Genomic DNA, 19,228 nt, shown 5'->3' on the forward strand with positions numbered 1-19,228 from the left:
GACGTCCAATTTCCATTCTAAAGTTTCTCCTAAACACTTACTACTATGTAATATATAATCTCTTTCACTTGTTCATCTGATTAATTTTCTATCTTCCACACAAGAATACAAGATAAAATCCATACTTCTTAACCGAGAAAACAGGGCTCTTCATGATTTGATCTGTCTACCCCTCCAGCTACACCCCTCCTTAAAACATTTCTTACATCCTCCACTCTGGTCACATATTATTGGAAAGTTTCAAAAAATGATATAGATTGAATGCAGGGATAGATGGATAGATATTTGATAGAATATGTGTAATAAGATGTTAATGGTTGAATCCACTTGCTAAATATGCATTTGCTCTATTTTTTTATCAGCTTTGTAAGTTTGAAATTTTTCATGTGAAATGCTGGGGAAAATCCTATCAAACAAGTAAATGTCATGTGGGGATTTTTTTTAACCTAATTTGAACACATGAACTATAGTGATACTGTTTGAGATAAACCAGGGAAATATGAACATTGATGTGGTATCAGTTAATATTAAGTAAACAGTGCTATTAGCTTTTTAAGGCATGATAATTTAATAGGTATTGTCATTCTTTTAAGCACTCTTATTTTAGACAAAGATAATGAATTTTTTAATTGGTAACATGCTATTGGGTCTAGGATTTTTCTTGAAATAAAAAAGCAAAGGTTGAGGGAAGAATACAGGTAAAAAATATGAGTATGGAGCTGTATGATGGGTATCTAGGGGTTTAACATGCTATTTTGTGTTCATTTGAAAGTTTCCACAATAAATGTTTAAACAGTACACTGCTTTTCTTTTTCATTTATCATACCATATGGAATCATATTTAATCTCTTTTACCCGATCACACGTACAACAATTATTGCACCTCCCAGTTCCTAGCATAGTGCTCAGAACCATGAAGTAGATATTCAATGAATATTTGTCAATTATTAAATTTGAAATAATGTACAAATATTAAATTTCTAGGAAAATTATTTTAAAAAATTATTACTCTCATTATGTAACACAGATGAAAGTCAACTTTGATAACTAAGACTATCTAGCTATTTACAATCCTTAGGATTGTATGTGAGTGTAAATAGTATGTTAAGAACAATTACATAAGGTTCTTCTAGTCCACTACTTTTTCTAATGGTCCTCACTTTACTTCATAACCACTGTGTTAGCTTTCACAACATCCTTAATTATAACCAATTAAGTAGTTGTCTATAATTCTCTTGATATAATTAATTTTTTCTCATGTTTTGCTCTTCTTCCCACCTGCTAGCTAAGTGGTTAATGCATTGTTGAGGACGTTGCAAAAGTCAGAGTTAACAGAACTGTAGAGTCCTTTGCTCAAAATCTACAAATGAACAACTGTCCCTCTACTTCCTAGATCTTAAGCAGGTGCCAAAGTTCATAGGAAATATAATTATGTTTACTCTTATAACATTGGCTTCCTGATAGAGAGTTGCTGCTACAGGAACAGGTTAAATAGTGTGTCTTTATGATACATCTGATTCTTTATACTCTCTGAGTTTGGATATACCTTCTGCCCAGTACATAACTGAAGCTTGGAAAGAATTCAGGCCTGAATAGCTCTAGGGAAGCAAATATAAAGCAGATTGTGCAACTGTGTCATCTCTAATGCTATTGCACAAGCAAATTACATTAGTAAGCCATAAGCTACCTGAAGTATACAGTTGGTTGGCAGAAGAAACGGACTTTTTTCAGAACCAAAGACAGTGCATAAACCTTGTGTGCCTGTGTGGTTAGAATGAAAAATTCTAATATTAATGTTTTTGGAGAAAATAAATTTGTTTAAATCTCTTGTGTAACAAACAAATTTACAACCTGTAATATTTCCTGCAAAGTATGTCATTTCACTTTTAATTACACATTTCATCATTTGTCTCAGACGTGCAATTTTCTGAAACATATAACTTTAGTCCCTCAAAGTAAATCAGGAATTAACTTCATAGTGCTGCAAACTAGAAATTATTGAACCAGATGATTAATGAACAACAAGTAGTGAAAGTCAACAGAAAACCTTTATGACCTTCCTTATATTCAGAGGAATGATTTTGAAATGAGTTCTACCCTGAGGACCTTTATAAATCTCTAGTGAACAAACAATTGAGATTTTCATTTGATTGCTGGCACTTTTTAGAGACTTATGGAATGAAATGTGTTGTCTGTTCTCTCAACTGAACAATTCATAAAAATGCTCTTTTTACTATGCCCCCTCCAGAAAAAAAAAAAAAAAAACCACCAGAAAGATGAGCTATATGTTTTTAGCAAATTGCAACTGGGAAAAAATCATCTCTGTTCTGAAAATCATAACTCTTTCATCTACACCTTCAAATAACAATATTTAATATCCAGAGTATAAATACATTATTATATGCTATTATATTATTCTCATTCTATGAATGGAACTTGTCATCTATATACCCACAAAATTTAAAAATTTATCCCATTCATTATTTGGCTCTTGTCAAATGCCCAAATATTTTGGATCAAGCAAGAAAATATCAATATGATTGATGAAACTTGTATTTGTAATCAATGTTTGGCATTTTATAAATACAACTATATGTGATATTATCCTTATTGTACATACACATCATGTATAATTCATGTCTTTGTACCATGCATATATGCAAAGACATGAATACTTGCATTTAGGTTAAATACAATTTAAAGAAAAATTATTTTTTCTTACAGAGATAAAGTAATTTAATTTTCATTCAATTTAATATAAGCAAGAACATAAAGGCAATCTGAATGGAAGGAGGAAATTCTGTCACTATGTGTATTTGTGAGAATAAAAAAATATTATAATACATTAAACTTCACGTGCTTAAAGATGACAAACTCTTGATGACTGGCTTTGCAAACTTAAGAATATGACTATGTTAATTTTGACAATAAATACAGGAGATGTGGTTAAGAATTTTTTTGATGGGGAGGAAGAATATTTGCTTTTGTATTATATTATTACATAGATTATTTATTCCCCAGGTTTCAAAGACTTTGAAACCACTGGTAGAAACCATTGATAGATGGACATTAATTCATTCATTAGTTTATCAACAACAACAAAAAAGATTTCACACAAACAAGGCTGTAGCATCTCAGCCTTTAAATCTACGACGAATGCATAAAGGAGATTGTGATCACTAGAGTAAGATTCTTATCTGGAACTGTGACACTGGATGGAGCAAATTTCAAACTTATTTAAGGAGAGTTCAGAAGTATGAGTCCAGTCTGTCACTTTCCTATCATAATTTCAAACTGAGATTAAGGATTCAATTTCCTTTGAAGTAAGAGAAGGCATCAAGTTTGGATCATGTTTTCAAGAAAGCAAAATCAGAAAAGGGAAGGAACATGGCATTACAGAACACACACCAAAAAATGGACAATATTGCTTTCTAACATCTAGAAAGTAATAAATATTATACTTATTTATTAATGAAGTACAGTTAATTTACAATATTATACTAGTTTCTGGTATATAACAGTGATTCAACATTTCTACAGATTATATTCTATTTAAAATTATTACACAATAATGGCTATATTTCCCTGTCCTGTACAATATATCCTTGTTGCTTATTTATTGTATACATAGTAGTTTGTGTCCCTTAATTCCATACACCTATCTCACCTCTCCTCCACTGCCTTCTCCCCACTGGTAACCACTAGTTTGCTCCCGATATCTGTGAGTCTGTTTCTGTTTTGTTATATACATTTATTTTGCTTTATTTTTTAAATTCCACATATAAGTGATAACAAAGAGTATTTGTCTTTCTCTATCTAACTTATTTCACTATACTCTCTAGGTCCATCTATGTTGCAAATGGGAGAACTTCATTCTTTTTTATGGCCGAGTAGTAGCCCACTGTATGTATATACCACATCTTCTTTATCCATTCATCTGTTGATGGGCACTTAGGTTGCTTCTATATCTTGGCCATCATAAATAATGCTACTATGAATATTGAGGTTCATGTAGCTTTTCAAATTAGTGTTTTGTTTTCTTCACATATATATATAACAGTGGAATTTTTGGATAATATAGTAGTTCTATTTTAGTTTTTTGAGATCTCCATATTGTTTTCTGTAGTGGCTGCAACAATTTACAATCCTGCCAACAGTGTACGAGGGTTCCCTTTTCTCCACATCTTCTCCAGCACTTGTAATTTGTAGACTTTTTGATGACAGTCATTTTGGTAGGTGTAAGGTGGTATCTCATTGTCTTCTGATTTGCATTTCTCTGATTATTTGTGATGTTGAGCATTTTTTCATGTGCCCATTGGTCATCTGTATATCTTCTTTGGAAAAATGTCTACTCACATTTTCAGCCCATTTAAAAAAATATATGGAATGCTTCATAAATTTGCATGTCATCCTAGGGCGGGGGGTCATGCTAATCTTCTCTGTATTTTTCCAAGTTTAGTTAGTATATGTGCTGCCAAAGCAAGCACTCTTCTGCTCATTTTTTAAGTCGGGTGTTTGTCTTTTTGATATTGAGTTGTACAAGCTGTTTACATTTTTTGGATTTTAAACTCTTATTGGTCATATCTTTTGCAAATATTTTCTCCCATTCAGCACGTTGTCTTTTTGTTTAAAATATTGTTTAAATGGATTAATATTATTTTTAAAAGCTATCATTTTATTACAGATATATCTGTAAATATAAGCTATAATATCTATATTGTGACTTGACTAAGAGCAATTTGTAAGTCTTAAGTCTTTCTAAACATGAAATTGTTTAATTTCTGTGATTAATTATATTGACTAAGTCATCATTAAAGTAAATGTGAAAACACTTTAAAGAAGCTTGCAATGTAAAAAAAAAAAAAGTGCTTTAACCTTGTAACCTAGCAGCTTTTTGCTTTCTGTCTGAGCTGGTATTTTCAAAACTTGAAAAAATGTTGAAAGATGTAAAGGATGACAGAGAGAGAGAGAAAGAGAATGAATTAGTTACAGAAGAATGCAAGAAAGAAGTATAGAGTGCCTGAAGGCAATGTTGTTATATCATTTCTGGTTCGGTATCATACTTTTCAATGCCTTTCCATCTCTAAGGGACCATGACTTTCTCAATTCTTGATGGCACCATTAAACAGCTGTGCAACATTCATTCTAGAACAAAAACGCTCAGGCAGGAACACTGGAATTAACTGTGGAGAATACAAATTAGCTAACAGATTTATTCCTCATACTGACATAATAAACAAATATTGATGGCTTCCTGTGGTGTAATACATTCTTATTCATTGCTTCACAATTCACTCAGAGTTTCTTCATTTTCTCTTCAATGCTTCTAAATGGGTGATTCATCCTATACCTCTTGAAATATCAGTCTGTTTACCCTCTTCATATAGCTAACAGACTGTGTATCATTAAAGTGGCTCTGTGATGGCTTTCACTATAGATTGTTGTTCTCTTTCAACTTATTTGCTTTTTTTTTCTTTTTAAACTTTAAAAAAGAGAGGAAAATAAATGGTATCTTTTTATTTAGGAATAATGTTTTGATTGTACATAGTGGTGTTATGTTTTTAATAAATTCCAGCTTTCCAAATATATTTAGCATAACTAAAATATGAATTATTCAAAGTAAAAATCCATAACCAAAATAAGTACCTCTTCCTCCTTTTTTTACATAACCATTCTCCATCTGTATCATCAATTTGAATGGAAATCTTAAGAACTCTGTCCATCTTTCTATTAAGAGCAATGCTGGGATTGAGAAAATGCTACTATTCTCCTTAGGATATATTTTTTTTTAGTATGAATGAAGTTTCCACATTTCTACATTATGTAAAAGACTCAGCACTAGAAATATGTTTCACACTGGTCATACCTGATTCTATTTTATAGTTTACTAAAGTCAAAACTACTCTTTTGAACATTGTTAGGCACAACATATAGGGATAAAAGGACACCAAAAAAGGGATAAAGTTACATATTCCAAATTGTAGAATATACCATAGTAAGCAACAACACAAAACTTAGACTGTACACACATAAATTTTGCTAGGTACATGCTAGCTGTATTTTAGAATCCTGAATACAGGCATCTTGAAATGGAAAACCCAACTCTCATGCCATTCTTTATAGGCTGCTTTTTTGTTGAACATACGTTAATGCCATTGTTTGCTATTAAATTAGTATTCTTTATGGATTCCACACTGGGAATCACAAGCAAATCTGTCCATTAATGATAATGGACACTGAATATAAATAACTGCATTCATAATGTAATGCATCCCTTAGTAGTGTTTATACTACTGTATTATCAAAAAATCACATTCTACAGCATTACTAGGTCTAAATTCTTATTAAAATGTGTTTTTGCCTTGGGGGAAAAATGACAAGATTAGACCTGAGATAGTAAAGGGCATGTCAGTCACAATTTAGTTGGAACTCATAAAGTTCCTATAATTATATAAGCAAGGACTTTACAAAGCACTGTACTTGCTTGCAATACAGTATTCTCCTCACTGCAATACCAGGATTTCAGCTTGATGATGCAGGAACATCCCATTGAGCTCCGTAAATATAGAAGTTACATTGGAATGACATATATTATTAACTGTTTATTGATAACATGACACAGAAAAAAATCAATTACAATCTCTTTGGAAGGAAGTTATCGACATGTCTGAATCCAAATGCCTATATATCCCCTGTCATTTATGCCAAGGAAATAACAATAAATAATAAGATAATTGATATAATATTTACGTAGGTAATAGTTTTGTAATAATCTAAATGTGGCATCTGAAATGATTTAATACCAAATATCCAAGACCAACATTGAGGGGACAACTATGCTCTGAGGATTGATAAGTGGTGTAATGAAAAGAACTAGATTTTGACTCAGATATCCTGGGCATATAAACCAGATCTGCTGCATACTATACTGTTTGAGCTTAGGCAAGTCATACAACCTTTCTGAGCTCTGCAATTTTAACAATTATAAAGTGCAAAATAGAATAATTCACAGGGTCATTATATAAAGAGATATATATGAAGCCCATTGCAAACCATACATACATATGTTGTTAGACAGAATTTTGGCACAGATACATCTAATCTTTGACACCTTTCTCACATTCCCCATTAACATACATTTCTTCCTTTCTATAAAATCAATCCTCCCTTTCATGTCAGTAATAGATTTACGAAAAGCAAATGAGTATGTCATTTTAGCATCACAGAGCATTGTATACCACACAGAAATACTGTTTAACAACATCTTATTGGCTTAATTATTTAACCTCTCTTCACCTCAATTTCCTTGTATATAAATCATGAGAAAAAAATCATCACTTATGGTTGTTGAATAGACTAAAACTAATATGCCATGATTACAAAGTAACTCCCAAATAATTCGTAGTTATCATAATTTTGTGCCATATTCTTGCTGAAAACTGATCGCTGTTAAAATACATTAATGATTTCATGTTTGATGTATCATCCATCATGTTTGCATTCAAGGCATAGCAGCTATCAAGATTAATTTTTTGTATGACCTCATTCTTTTAAATATAATCCTGATCATAGCAACTGATGTTGTCAGATATAGGTTGTGCTTCTAACAATTCCAACCTCATCTCCTATAGTCTAGGTATCCTGTGGGACAGGTACTAGACTATCTAACTGCTACACATTTAAAGGTTGACAGGTTCTACATATCTGCTAAATAATGTGCGGTTTTGCTACTATATTGCATACTGTCATAATTATCCTCTCTAAACACACACACACACACACACACACACACACTTTGTAAGACATGAATAAAGATTACAGCACTTACAAACTGCATTCACATCAATAATTTGATTGCCCTTAAAACAACTCTATTTTACAGATGAAGAAACTAATGCCCAGAGGTATTAACTAATTTGCTTAAGTCACAGAACAAGATACAGGAACCAAATTATTTATCATTTAATTTTCCTGCAATCTGTTAAATATGTTACTAAAGCTTTTGAAAGATCCTCAAGATTTCAGATAGATAGATAGATAGATAGATAGATAGATAGATAGATAGATAGACAGATAGATAGATAGATAGATAAAGATACTCCTTGAACTTCCCAGGCATACAGCAGCATCAGGACTTCTATACTTGCTGTTTTCTATACTTTGTTCTTTCCCCAGATACCTACATGACTCACTTCTTCACCTCTTTCCTGTCTTTCTTCCATAATGTTAACACCTTATTAAGGTATTCCATGAACACCCTACTTAAAATTGCATCTCCATTATTGCCTTTCTTCTTCCCTTTTTTATTCCAGCTAAAAGCCTCCTGGTATGTTTTTTGATTATTGTTGTTGTTGTTGTTGTTATTGTTGTTGTTGTTAATTTAGGGTTTTTTTTTTTTGGCCTACTTCCATTAGAATGTAAAGAGAACAGAAACTTGTCTGTTATATTCACTTCTGTATCCCCAACAACTAAATCTAGTCCTGATGCATAGTATGCACTCAATTACTTACTGAATAAATGAATGAATGAGTCAATCTGGAATAAATGAGTCAACATCCATTATAAGTAATGGATGGGTCATAATACATTAGAAATAAGATAAGCCCTAATACATTGCTGGAGGGTACTAGCTAGATGAGTCCAGTCCTACATTTTGAGGACAAATTTCTAGCCATTACCATTTATCTAACCCATCCTTACTCTGGCTGCAATTTGGAGACAAACATTCCAACAGCTGTTGTGTAGACTCTGACAAAATACTTTCTAAGCTTCCCGATTATTCACTGGGAAGTTCCACTGTTCAAGTCATTAGATATGGTGGCTGGGAATCCTATTACAGTTGTTAGAATTCCACTGAACTGATTAGGTTTTTCGCCTCTAGAATTATGCTTATACAGCCATTGCTTGACTCAAATATGATCAGAATTTACCTAATGAAAACAGTTCATGATAAGCTTCCTCTGTCATTTCAATTTGCATGCTCATCTTCAGAGAAATCTGGAGCACACGTGCTCTAAGGCAATTTCCCTTACAGAGGAAACATCATTCCTTGTGTATCCCTTCAAAATCAAAGTTTGTCTTCAAAGTCCTATAAATTATAGATAATATAGCTCTTGTGTTCCCTTGAAAGTTGGTTCAGTCATTGCTGCTCCTCTTTGAACTTCTAGGGTAGGCTCCAAATGCTAAGCCACAGATAATATCTCTGTAGCCCCAGCATCCAATTCTCTGGCAGGCATTTCTGACAATTGCCTTGGCAGTCTGCACACTCACTCCAGTTCTCCTCATAGCCTCAGCGTCAACAGAGGGTTGCTTTCTTGAATTAAATAATGCTTTATACCTTTATAGGCTCTCTAACATGAGGGACATCTTTTTTTCTGAGCCATCTATGAATGAAGCAAGTCCGTCTGCTCTTGCATACCACCCCGGAGTTCCTGTCCCCAGAACTGCCATTTCCTTCATAGGGTTCTGGCCAAAAATCTGCTCTGTGTGGAGAGGCACACATCACATTCTGGGCATGTTACATAAATCTGTCTCCTGGCTTTTGGGTCACTTTCCTGTTTTAGAAGAGGCATGGGGAAGCTTGCTTCTCTATTAAATTTAAGTGGTCCTCATCAAAGTGCAGAACCTCTGCTGTGAGTGAAATTAACAGCACATCTGACACATTGCTGGCACTACACTAATATGGATTTTTGACCACACAGCAGAGTGAATATGACAGAAATGTTCAGAACATAAGCCCTTTATGCAACTTCTGTTCTTGTGGTCAGATGGGATCAATATTCATCCTATAGGTTAAGCAAAACACTTGAGTTTGTGATTGTTATTTGTTTTAATTTAGGAGTATGATTTTTTTCCTCTTATAATAAACAATAATGTGTTCATTAACTGCTTAATATCTAAAACTGTGTCAGTCTCTATTTTTTGACATAATATTAGACCTCAAGGTGCTCTTGAGTTTTTTGGAAGTCACACAATGAACAAAGATGAAACAGTTAGAAATTGAGACAAGACAGATTGACAGATTGCAATTAAGGTGAAAATCTCTGTCGGATAATAAGACTGTCATAGAGCAGAGATATTATTAAGGGTCACAATAAGTGGAAAGCCTTTATTAAAGGTATAGGATTTGAATTGATCCTTGAATTAGTGACATACTGAATGCTATAATACAGGATTTATACTCTTTTGAAGTCAAATTATAATCCTGTCCCAACACTTGCTATGTTCTCAAACTGAACCATATTTTCATCTACACATACCTCTATCCCATGAGACTGCTTGCTGTCTTCCAAAGTGTTCTGTGGTTTCCTACTTTTGCATTTGCTCACAACCCAATGTCCATTCATTAAAGGTTTACTCTTACTTTGTCTCTGTCCAAATTCAAATTATTCGAAAATTATTTCTAGGTAATTTGGATCAGAATTAATTTCTTCTTATGTTTATAACATTCAATAATATTCCTTTAAGCCTCCTTGCATTCCTTTGGTACATACTATTTGATTTGTGTGTGTGCTTCTGTTTAGTGTTTTCATAGAAGATCAAAAATTTCATATATCTCAGTAAAACAAAATATAGTCTAAGTGCAAAGAAAAAGTAGGGATCTCTCATAATTGATAAAAAAGACAGGGGTTTTGTTTTTATTTTTCAATTTCTAACCTTTTGCACACAGAAGAATTACATACCTACTTTCTTGAAGTTGTTTTGGGAAAGGCCAGAGAGGATTGAAAGCAGAGGGAGGTTTACAAATTGTGTTACGATAAGGCTATTTCTCCTGCCTTTTCTAGTTCAGTTCCATTTTGTAGATGGCAAAGAGGAACAATTTTCAATAAAGATGAAATTTTACAGTGCCCACTTCTAATACCATCAAAACTTCTGCAGTCAGTAGCCTTCTTAAGGACCCATTTTCAACAGTAAGCTTCATTTCATCCCACAATAGACACAAGAGAATCTTCCCTTTTGTAGAATTCTCCCTCAAAAAGGCAGTCCCTCATTTTCCTTGTCAGACTCAGCCACTGGCACTGGAATCTAACTTGAAATCCTTGATGGATAGATCCTGTTCTCCCAAATGCTGGGGCAGGTTAAAGTTTATTCAGAAAGTTAGTCACCACTTTGGTGCACTCAGAGTGTATCAGAGGAAAGAAATGAGTCAAGCATGTAAAGACTTAAACATAAGACAAGACACGATAAATCTCTTAGAAGAAAACATAGGCAAAACATTATCTGACATAAATCTCAGCAATATTCTCCTAGGGTAGTCAACCCAGGCAATAGAAATAAAAGCAAAAATAAACCAATGGGACCTAATTAAGATTATATGCTTTTGCACAGCAAAGGAAACCATAAGCAAAACACAAAGACAATCTACAGAATGTGAGAAAATATTTGCAAAAGATGAGACTGACAAGGGCTTAATTTTGGGATATATAAACACCTCATACAACTTAGAAAGAAAAAAACAAACAACCCAATCCAAAAATGGGCAGAAGACCTAAACAAGCAATTCTCCAGTGAAGACATACAGATGACAAATGGGCACATGAAAAAATGCTCAATATCACTAATTATCAGAGAAATGCAAATCAAAACTACAATGAGGTATCAGCTCACACCAGTCAGAATGGTCATCATTCAAAAGTCCACAAACGATAAATGCTGGAGCGGGGATGGAGAAAAGGGAACCATTCTCCACTGCTGGTGGGAATGCAGTTTGGTGGAGCTGTTATGGAAAACAGCATGGAGATTCCTCAAAAGACTAGGAATAGACTTACTATACGAACTAGAAATCCCAATTCTGGGCATATATCCAGAAGGAACCTTAATTCAAAAAGATACATGCACCTCAGTGTTCATAACAGCACTATTTACAACAGCCAAGACATGGAAACAAGCTAAATGTCCATCAACAGATGACTGGATAAAGCAACTGTGTATTACTCAGCTATAAAAAGTAATAAAACAATGCCATTTGCAGCAGCATGGATGGACTTGGAGATTGTCATTCTAAGTGAAGTAAGCCAGAAAGAGAAAGAAAAATAGCATATGATATCACTTACATGCAAAATAGAAAAAAAAAAAAAAGACAAATAAACTTATTTACAAAACAGAAACAGACTTACAGGCATAGAAAACAAACTTATGGTTATCAGGATCGGGAGGGGATGGGAAGGGATAAATTGGGAGTTCAAGATTTGCAGATACTAATTAATATATAGAAAATAAACATGCAACAAGTTTATACTATATAGCACAGGGAACTATATTCAATATCGTGTAATAACTTATGGTGAAAAAGAATATGAAAATGAATATATGTATGTTTATGTATGACTAAGCATTATGCTAAACACCAGAAATTGACACAACATTGTAAACTGACTATACTTAAATAAAATATATATATATATATAGTAAAAGAAAAAAAAAGAGTCGAGCATGTAACTTTTTTCACTTTTTTGTCTTTTTTAGGTCTGCAGTAAAATCTGTAACCCAAACTAAGGTTATAATACCTGCTACAAAGAGACAAAGATTTTGCAGCCCCAGTTCTAGTTGAGATTCTTGGGAGCCTTATCAGTGATACTAAATAAATAAAATTGCCTTTCCTTTTGTTAATTTTCAAAGGAGGCTACATTGACATAATAAAAGATGGAAAAAATACACAGGCACAAAAATAAAAGCACAAATGCACATGAGCTTCATCTTAACATTCCTCATGTATCTACTCCTGATCTTACAAAATAAGGACAGTCCCATAGTGGTTACTATGACATCTATTCTAGTTTGTACCTTGGGAAGGCTGCCTTGGCAATTGATAGACTTTTTCATGGTATCCTCTCCTTACAGATTTTTAAGGAAGGCCTCCAAGGCTCTGTAAACCCTTCACCTGCATTTGAGGAATGCTTGTGTGACAAAATCTATAGGTTCAATAATTGTACAGCAGGAAAGCCCCTGCTTCTCTTAATGTCAACCCCCTTTTTACAGAGATGAAAACCAGAGCTGAGTGATGAAAGGGAATTTTCCCAAGGACACCCAAAAGTTCATGACTGCCTTGGTCTGGTCTAGTGGCTCACAGTATGGTGTTATTCTGTCAACCCTATGGTTGCATCTTTGGAAAATTAATAAGGAAGGTTGGATTAGTCTCTTATTTTTCTCAAGAGCCTAATCGTCATTTACTTTATACTCTTTCCTTGTTGAACAAATCCCCAGGTAAGTAAACCAAGCAGATTCCTATATCTATCTGACATTTCTTTCTCTTACTCTCTTCAAAATTATCTAATTTGGGTTCCATTCCCTCAGGACATAATTAGGCAACCACTTAACTCATCTGGTCCACTATACCACTCATATCTCAGTAGGGTGAAAATGACATCTCTGGAAAAGCATCAAGCTTTTTAAAAAAAATTTTTTTAAGTATCAAGCTTTTAAATAGCTTTCACAGATACAGTGCCTTGATTTCAAGTATTAATATCACTGGGGAAATACTGAGCTGCTAATTTTTCTTTTTTCTACTCGATCATGTTTTGTCTAACACCAGCATGCAGTTATTAAGTTCCTCCTATGAGTTAGGCCTTAGGGATCAAGTAATGAATAAGACAGCTATTAATTCTTGCCTGCTTGGAGTTTATATTCTAGTTGGAGGAAATGGGCAATAAGGTGAGGGTGCAGCACATCAGCCAAGGTTGTTACTAAAACCTCTTGGTTCTGGTGATGTATTTCATTAGATATCTACTACTGCAAAGAAGGCAGCCATACAAAGGTCTGGAGTAAAAACATTCTGGTGAATAAAAATAGTTTTAACACCCTGAGCTAGAATGGAGTTTGATTCCTGATTGACATAAATGAGGTCAATGGAGCAGCAACATAAGAGTAGGATGTGACGAAGGTGCAGTGGGAGGGAAAAGCCAGGTGGAGAAGGGATGTTAAGCATGGTTAAGGGTGTAGAAGATATCCTTATTTTGATGAGAAGATATTCATTTTAAACATAAGACTGATTGGGTAAATTTTCTCTTAAAAGATCATTTTGATTACTTTGCAGAAAACATCCACTAAGAGGACAAAAGTGGAAAATTTATTTGGAAGCCTGTTTCAGCAATCCATTGAGGGATGACAGTGGCTTAGTGTGAGATTGTATCTGTGGAAATGGCAATATATGGGCAGAGTCATTATCTAGTCTGGACAAAAATCAACTGCAAAATCCCTGTGTTTTGCATGGATAGTGCATTTATGGATACAAGGAAGATAGACGTTATAATAATCCAGATGATAATTTTCTTACCCTACAGCCACTGACACTTAGTCATGTAACAGATTCTTGCTGAATAAGCTACTGTAAAGAGAATCATTCTTTATCTACAATTCACTGGCTCTTCATTAAAATTATATATAAACAGAGATATCACTTTGTAAGCATTTGTTATGTGTAAGCATTGTGCTAAGCACTTGGTGTGGAGTGCATTTGGTAGTTATTGTCTTTTTTCTGCCAACAATCTCTTTCTGGTATTTCTCTGATTATAGTCAGAAGTGAGCACGTGACAGAGAGTGAGACAACCAAAGTCCTTTCCTGGGATTTTTTAGCTAGATCTTGAAGAGAAGATAGAATCTTTTTCTTTGGAGAGCCCTTCTCCTGACATGCAAAGACTGAAGAAATGAAGCAAACATTTTAAAAAATGCCAAAATCACAGCCTGGAGAGACAGACTTGTTGGAGACGAGTTCAGAAATATCTGAAGACTCAGGAGGTTCCTTAAAACCTAGAGTTCTCTCTTTGATCTTTGAGCTTCCCCAGTTACAGTCCTCTCATCAAAGCATACCCTCTCCATATCCACTTATTCTTGCTAAGAGAGTTGAAGCTGTATATCTATCTCAAATAACAAAGGCAAGAAAAACATATCTCATTTCACCCAATAGCAACTGGTTAAATTGGAATAATTAGCCCATTTCACAGAACAACAAACAGAATTAAAAAGCCTGAGTCATTGTCTAAGATCAGCCTAGCTCTCATGCGGTGAGTCAGGTTCTAAATTTTGGGTTTCTCTTTGCTTAGAGTCTATGTTACTGATACCTGCATGGTTTTATACTCTGTACTCTGGGTGAAAGAGAAAGATGAATATGTGATTATTTGTGTAGAGATCAGAAGAGAGAAGAAACAACTCATTCAGACCTAGGTCTTGTCATCAAGGACATTAAAATTAAAATGTCATGACATGAACATAGTATGTAAATAATAATAAAGCAAACATGAAATAATTGGTATAACAGAGGGACAATGAGAGTGAAGAGAAAGGATGGTTAATTCCCAGCAGGATATCAGGAGAAGGTCTTTGAACTGGACCTTGAAAGACAAATAGTTTGTTTACTACGCCTCCGCTGTCTATGCAAATCACCTATTATGCAGCTGCTTTGACTTATCTCATCAACTTATCCATCTTTATGGTTCAATTACAGGTTTTCCTACTAATTATTTTATTCTAATATGACCCACTCACTCGAATCTAATTGTTACGTTTGTAGACCCCAAATTGAAACTCTAGAAATTATCCAGTTCATTTGCTCACTGGAAACAAGTGAAAGGAAAACGTACTCTGATTCAAGAACAAATTAAACTGATCATCGTCAAAGCTGTGCTTTCTACTATACTAGAAGTTGAAATCTCAATTCCCTACAGACCTTTACAGATATTTCCCCCAAGTCAATTCCCTTTTTTCCCCTACTAACTGTATTTTTTCTTTGCCTTATTTTGAATCTTATTCTCTATTCCATCTCTTTTCCCAGTTCATGCCAACAATCTTGGCTTATGTGAAAATTGCTTCATGAAGATAGTGCTGCTTCTGCTCTTGAGTATCATTATTTAGTGCTAAGAAGGGAATGAAGAGCTCATGAATGAAATTTATTTGGAAATCTTTTTCTATTCCACATTTGACAGTTTTTGTCTTTTCAAACATTATCATTACACTCACTTTCTTTTGTTTGTTTTTGCATTTGTTAGTGATTGATAATAAATCCCCTTTGAACATCACTGTACATTTCACATTGCCTGTGACCTCCATGGATGATACTGCTTTTTATATATAAGCTTCAGATTGCCCTGAGGGAAAGTAAGGCAGATCAGGATATGAATTGCTTCTGGGACTTTCTGAAAGATTATAATTTGGAGAAAAACACTGTAAATATTCCATACCCTAAATGACCTTCTGTCTATACTCTGAGTTTTTACTATCCTCCTTTTTTCAACCTCTCCAAGGCCTTAAATTCCCTCCATCTTTTCACTCTTATTTCATGTAATATTAGTTCTCATCTTCTTGACATTAAGCCCAACTGAAAAATACTTTGAAGACAGGATCCTAATAAAGGAACAGAATAAGAAAAGGGCATTGAATGACATCGGGTGTATTCCCCAGCATCTTAAATATCACACTTTCATTTTGCTATGAATTTAATACAAAACTCATGCACAACTAGACTGTTCTGAAGCTTCATTAATAATCTTTGGTGGTTGTCTGACGGCATGAAAAAAGTTAACCTACTTTCCAAAATCTCCCAGCTTTCAACTAGCTGAAAGTACCATGTTTTCTCCTCTTTGCTGATTTTTTTTTTGATAGTACTACATCATTGCAATGACATAAAAAAGAGTGCAAACTGAATTATTTTGGATTCTTTTTTATACATAATCACAAGCTAACACTTTCAGTATGCATTTCTGAATCCTTCAGAAATTATCATGAATCTTATTATCAACTCATTCAACTGACAAACATTTTCATGAATTTAGCTCTCCTTTGTCATGGTGGCATCAACATAAATGACACTTGTCAGTAGATGGAAAATAAATATTCCCTAAGAAAATTCATTTATAAATCTTTTCTAAAATATTTACTTAGTAATCAAACACAAAGGGAATATTTTAAAAAACATATTGGTCTCAGCCTTGAGTCCTCACTCTTCCTTACTTCAATCTTGTGTTTAACAGAACCTAGTATCAGTCCTCTCAAAAGGACTTTGTGATTATTCTGCCTCACCCAAGTATCTTGTTTCTTAGTATCAGCTGCACCCTGTCAATACTTTAAAATAGCACCCATCACAGAATGATATTCTCTATTTAAATACCTCTATGCTAAAGAGAATATAAGTATTAGAAGGCAGGAATTGGGTTTTATTTATTCACTTAAAAGAAAGTTGCTGACCTTAATTCACCCATTCATTTCTCACATAACATTTGTATTATTAATCCTATTTTAAAGAGAAGGAAGTTAAAAATGTGAGCCTCAACCCAACTAGGGTCTACACAGCTGGTAACAGTAGGGATAAAACATGAACCAGGACTGTCTGACTCCAAAGTCTACACTTTATTTACTACAAGGCATTACAACTTATCAGCAGTCAGGAGGATTAATGCTACTGTGGTCTGCCTCTGATTTGAAGTAATGATATCTGATAAAAGATATCTGATAAAAGATTTGTATCCAGAATTTACAGAACTCTAACAATTCTATAATAAAAAGATAAAAAATTCCAGTTAAATAGTGGACAAAGAATTTGAATAAATTTTCCCTAAAGACAACATATAAGCAGCTCTTAAGCATATAAAATAGCATTCATTGTTTATAGGGAAATACAAATTTAAAAAAAAAAAGGCCATACTCTTTTGCATTCTCTAGGATAGTTAAAATAAAAAGAAAATAACGACTGTTGGTGGAGATGTGAAGAAATTGGAACCACAACTCACTTGTGAGAATGTAACATGTTATAGCCACTTTGGAAAACATTTTGGCAATTTCTTAAAAATGTAAGCATAAACTTACCTGATAAGTAATTCCACTCTTAGGAATCTACAAAAGATAAATAAAAATATATGTTGTTAACATAAAGACTTATTAGTGAATGTTCACAGCAGCAGCATTTTTCATAAAAGCCCCAAACTGAAAAAACCCATATGCTCATCACTGGTGAATGGATAAACAAAACATCATATAGCCATAAGATGAAACACTGTTTAGCAATTGAAAGGAAGAAAAACTGATCATGCTTCTACTTGAGTGGACCTTAAAAAGAGAATCTTAAGTGAAAGAAGCCAGATGTAAAATGTGATATATAATACAATTCCATTTAATGGGAAATGTCTATAAAAGTCAAATTTATAGAGACGGAAAGGAGATAAATAGTTGCTTGAGGCGGCAGGTAAGAGCAGGGACTGACCTCAGACAGGTATAGGGAATTTTTCAGAGTAATAGAAATGTTTGAACACTGGATTTGTGACCACAGCTGTGCAACTCCATATATAATTGTTGGAGTATATTATTGAATCATATGCTTAAAATGGTGACTTTTATGGTATGTAAATTATGCTTCAGTAAAGCTTTAATAAGAATAAGTGAGGACTTTTGGATAATTTACTTTTCATGAACCATTTTCAACATAAATGTCTTTTTTTAAACATTAAATTTGCAGAGGTTCTTTGCAGAGAAACCTATTCCTAGAAATCACTTATCTTTCAAACCTTTCTCTAACTACTGCTATAACAAGGGTTAAGCAAACTCTTTCCGTAAAGGGACACATAATAAATATTTTAGGCTTTGTGGACCAGACTGTCTCTAATGAAACCATTCAACTCTGCTACTGTAGAGCAAAAGCAGAGACAGATAACATGTAAATGAATGGGTGTCACTGTGCTCTAATAAAACTTATTTATGAGAACAAACAGTGGACAGGATTTGTTTTGTGAGTCATATTCAGTTAATAGCTGCTATAGGCTAGGAACTTTTGACCTTGTAAAAACTGAAGTTGCAGTAAACTATATCCTAGAATTTGGAACATAAGGAAACAAAGCCCTCAAAGGATTGTAATTGTGCTTTTTCTACTTCTGACTTTGGCTTTGTTAAAAAAAAAATTACAGGATTTTAAACCTAGAACGATAAGAATTGAATTAATGATTGAATGCTTTCCAGTGGCCAGGTACTATTCTAAAAATAATTACATTTATTGTCTCTTTTAATCCAATGTGGAAAACATACAGACAAGATGAGCTACTTTGCCCAAGATACAGGTAGAATGTATTAGACTCAGAGACATAATTCCAGAGACCACATTTTCTAAATTCCTATGCTTTACTGCCTCCAAGTATAAATTGGTACCTAACTGCTTTTGAAGAATAAACTGCGGTTTCTGCTTTGTTGGCTAGGGACGAGGTCCTTCATTAAAGAAGAGAAAGACATAGGCGGCTCATTATATCTGGAAATT

At 33.8% G+C, this 19,228-nt stretch overlaps 1 non-coding gene across 1 annotated transcript; it reads right to left on the reverse strand.

Moving 5' to 3' along the window:
- Positions 1-4,375: 4,375 nt before the first annotated feature.
- On the reverse strand, positions 4,376-4,487 carry LOC123613015 (U6 spliceosomal RNA). The gene has a single exon (XR_006720329.2). It is a non-coding gene; the product is annotated as a U6 spliceosomal RNA (small nuclear RNA).
- Between the last annotated feature and the right edge of the window lie 14,741 nt (positions 4,488-19,228).

This window comes from Camelus bactrianus, chromosome 17, assembly GCF_048773025.1.
Source record: "Camelus bactrianus isolate YW-2024 breed Bactrian camel chromosome 17, ASM4877302v1, whole genome shotgun sequence".
NCBI lineage: Eukaryota > Metazoa > Chordata > Mammalia > Artiodactyla > Camelidae > Camelus > Camelus bactrianus.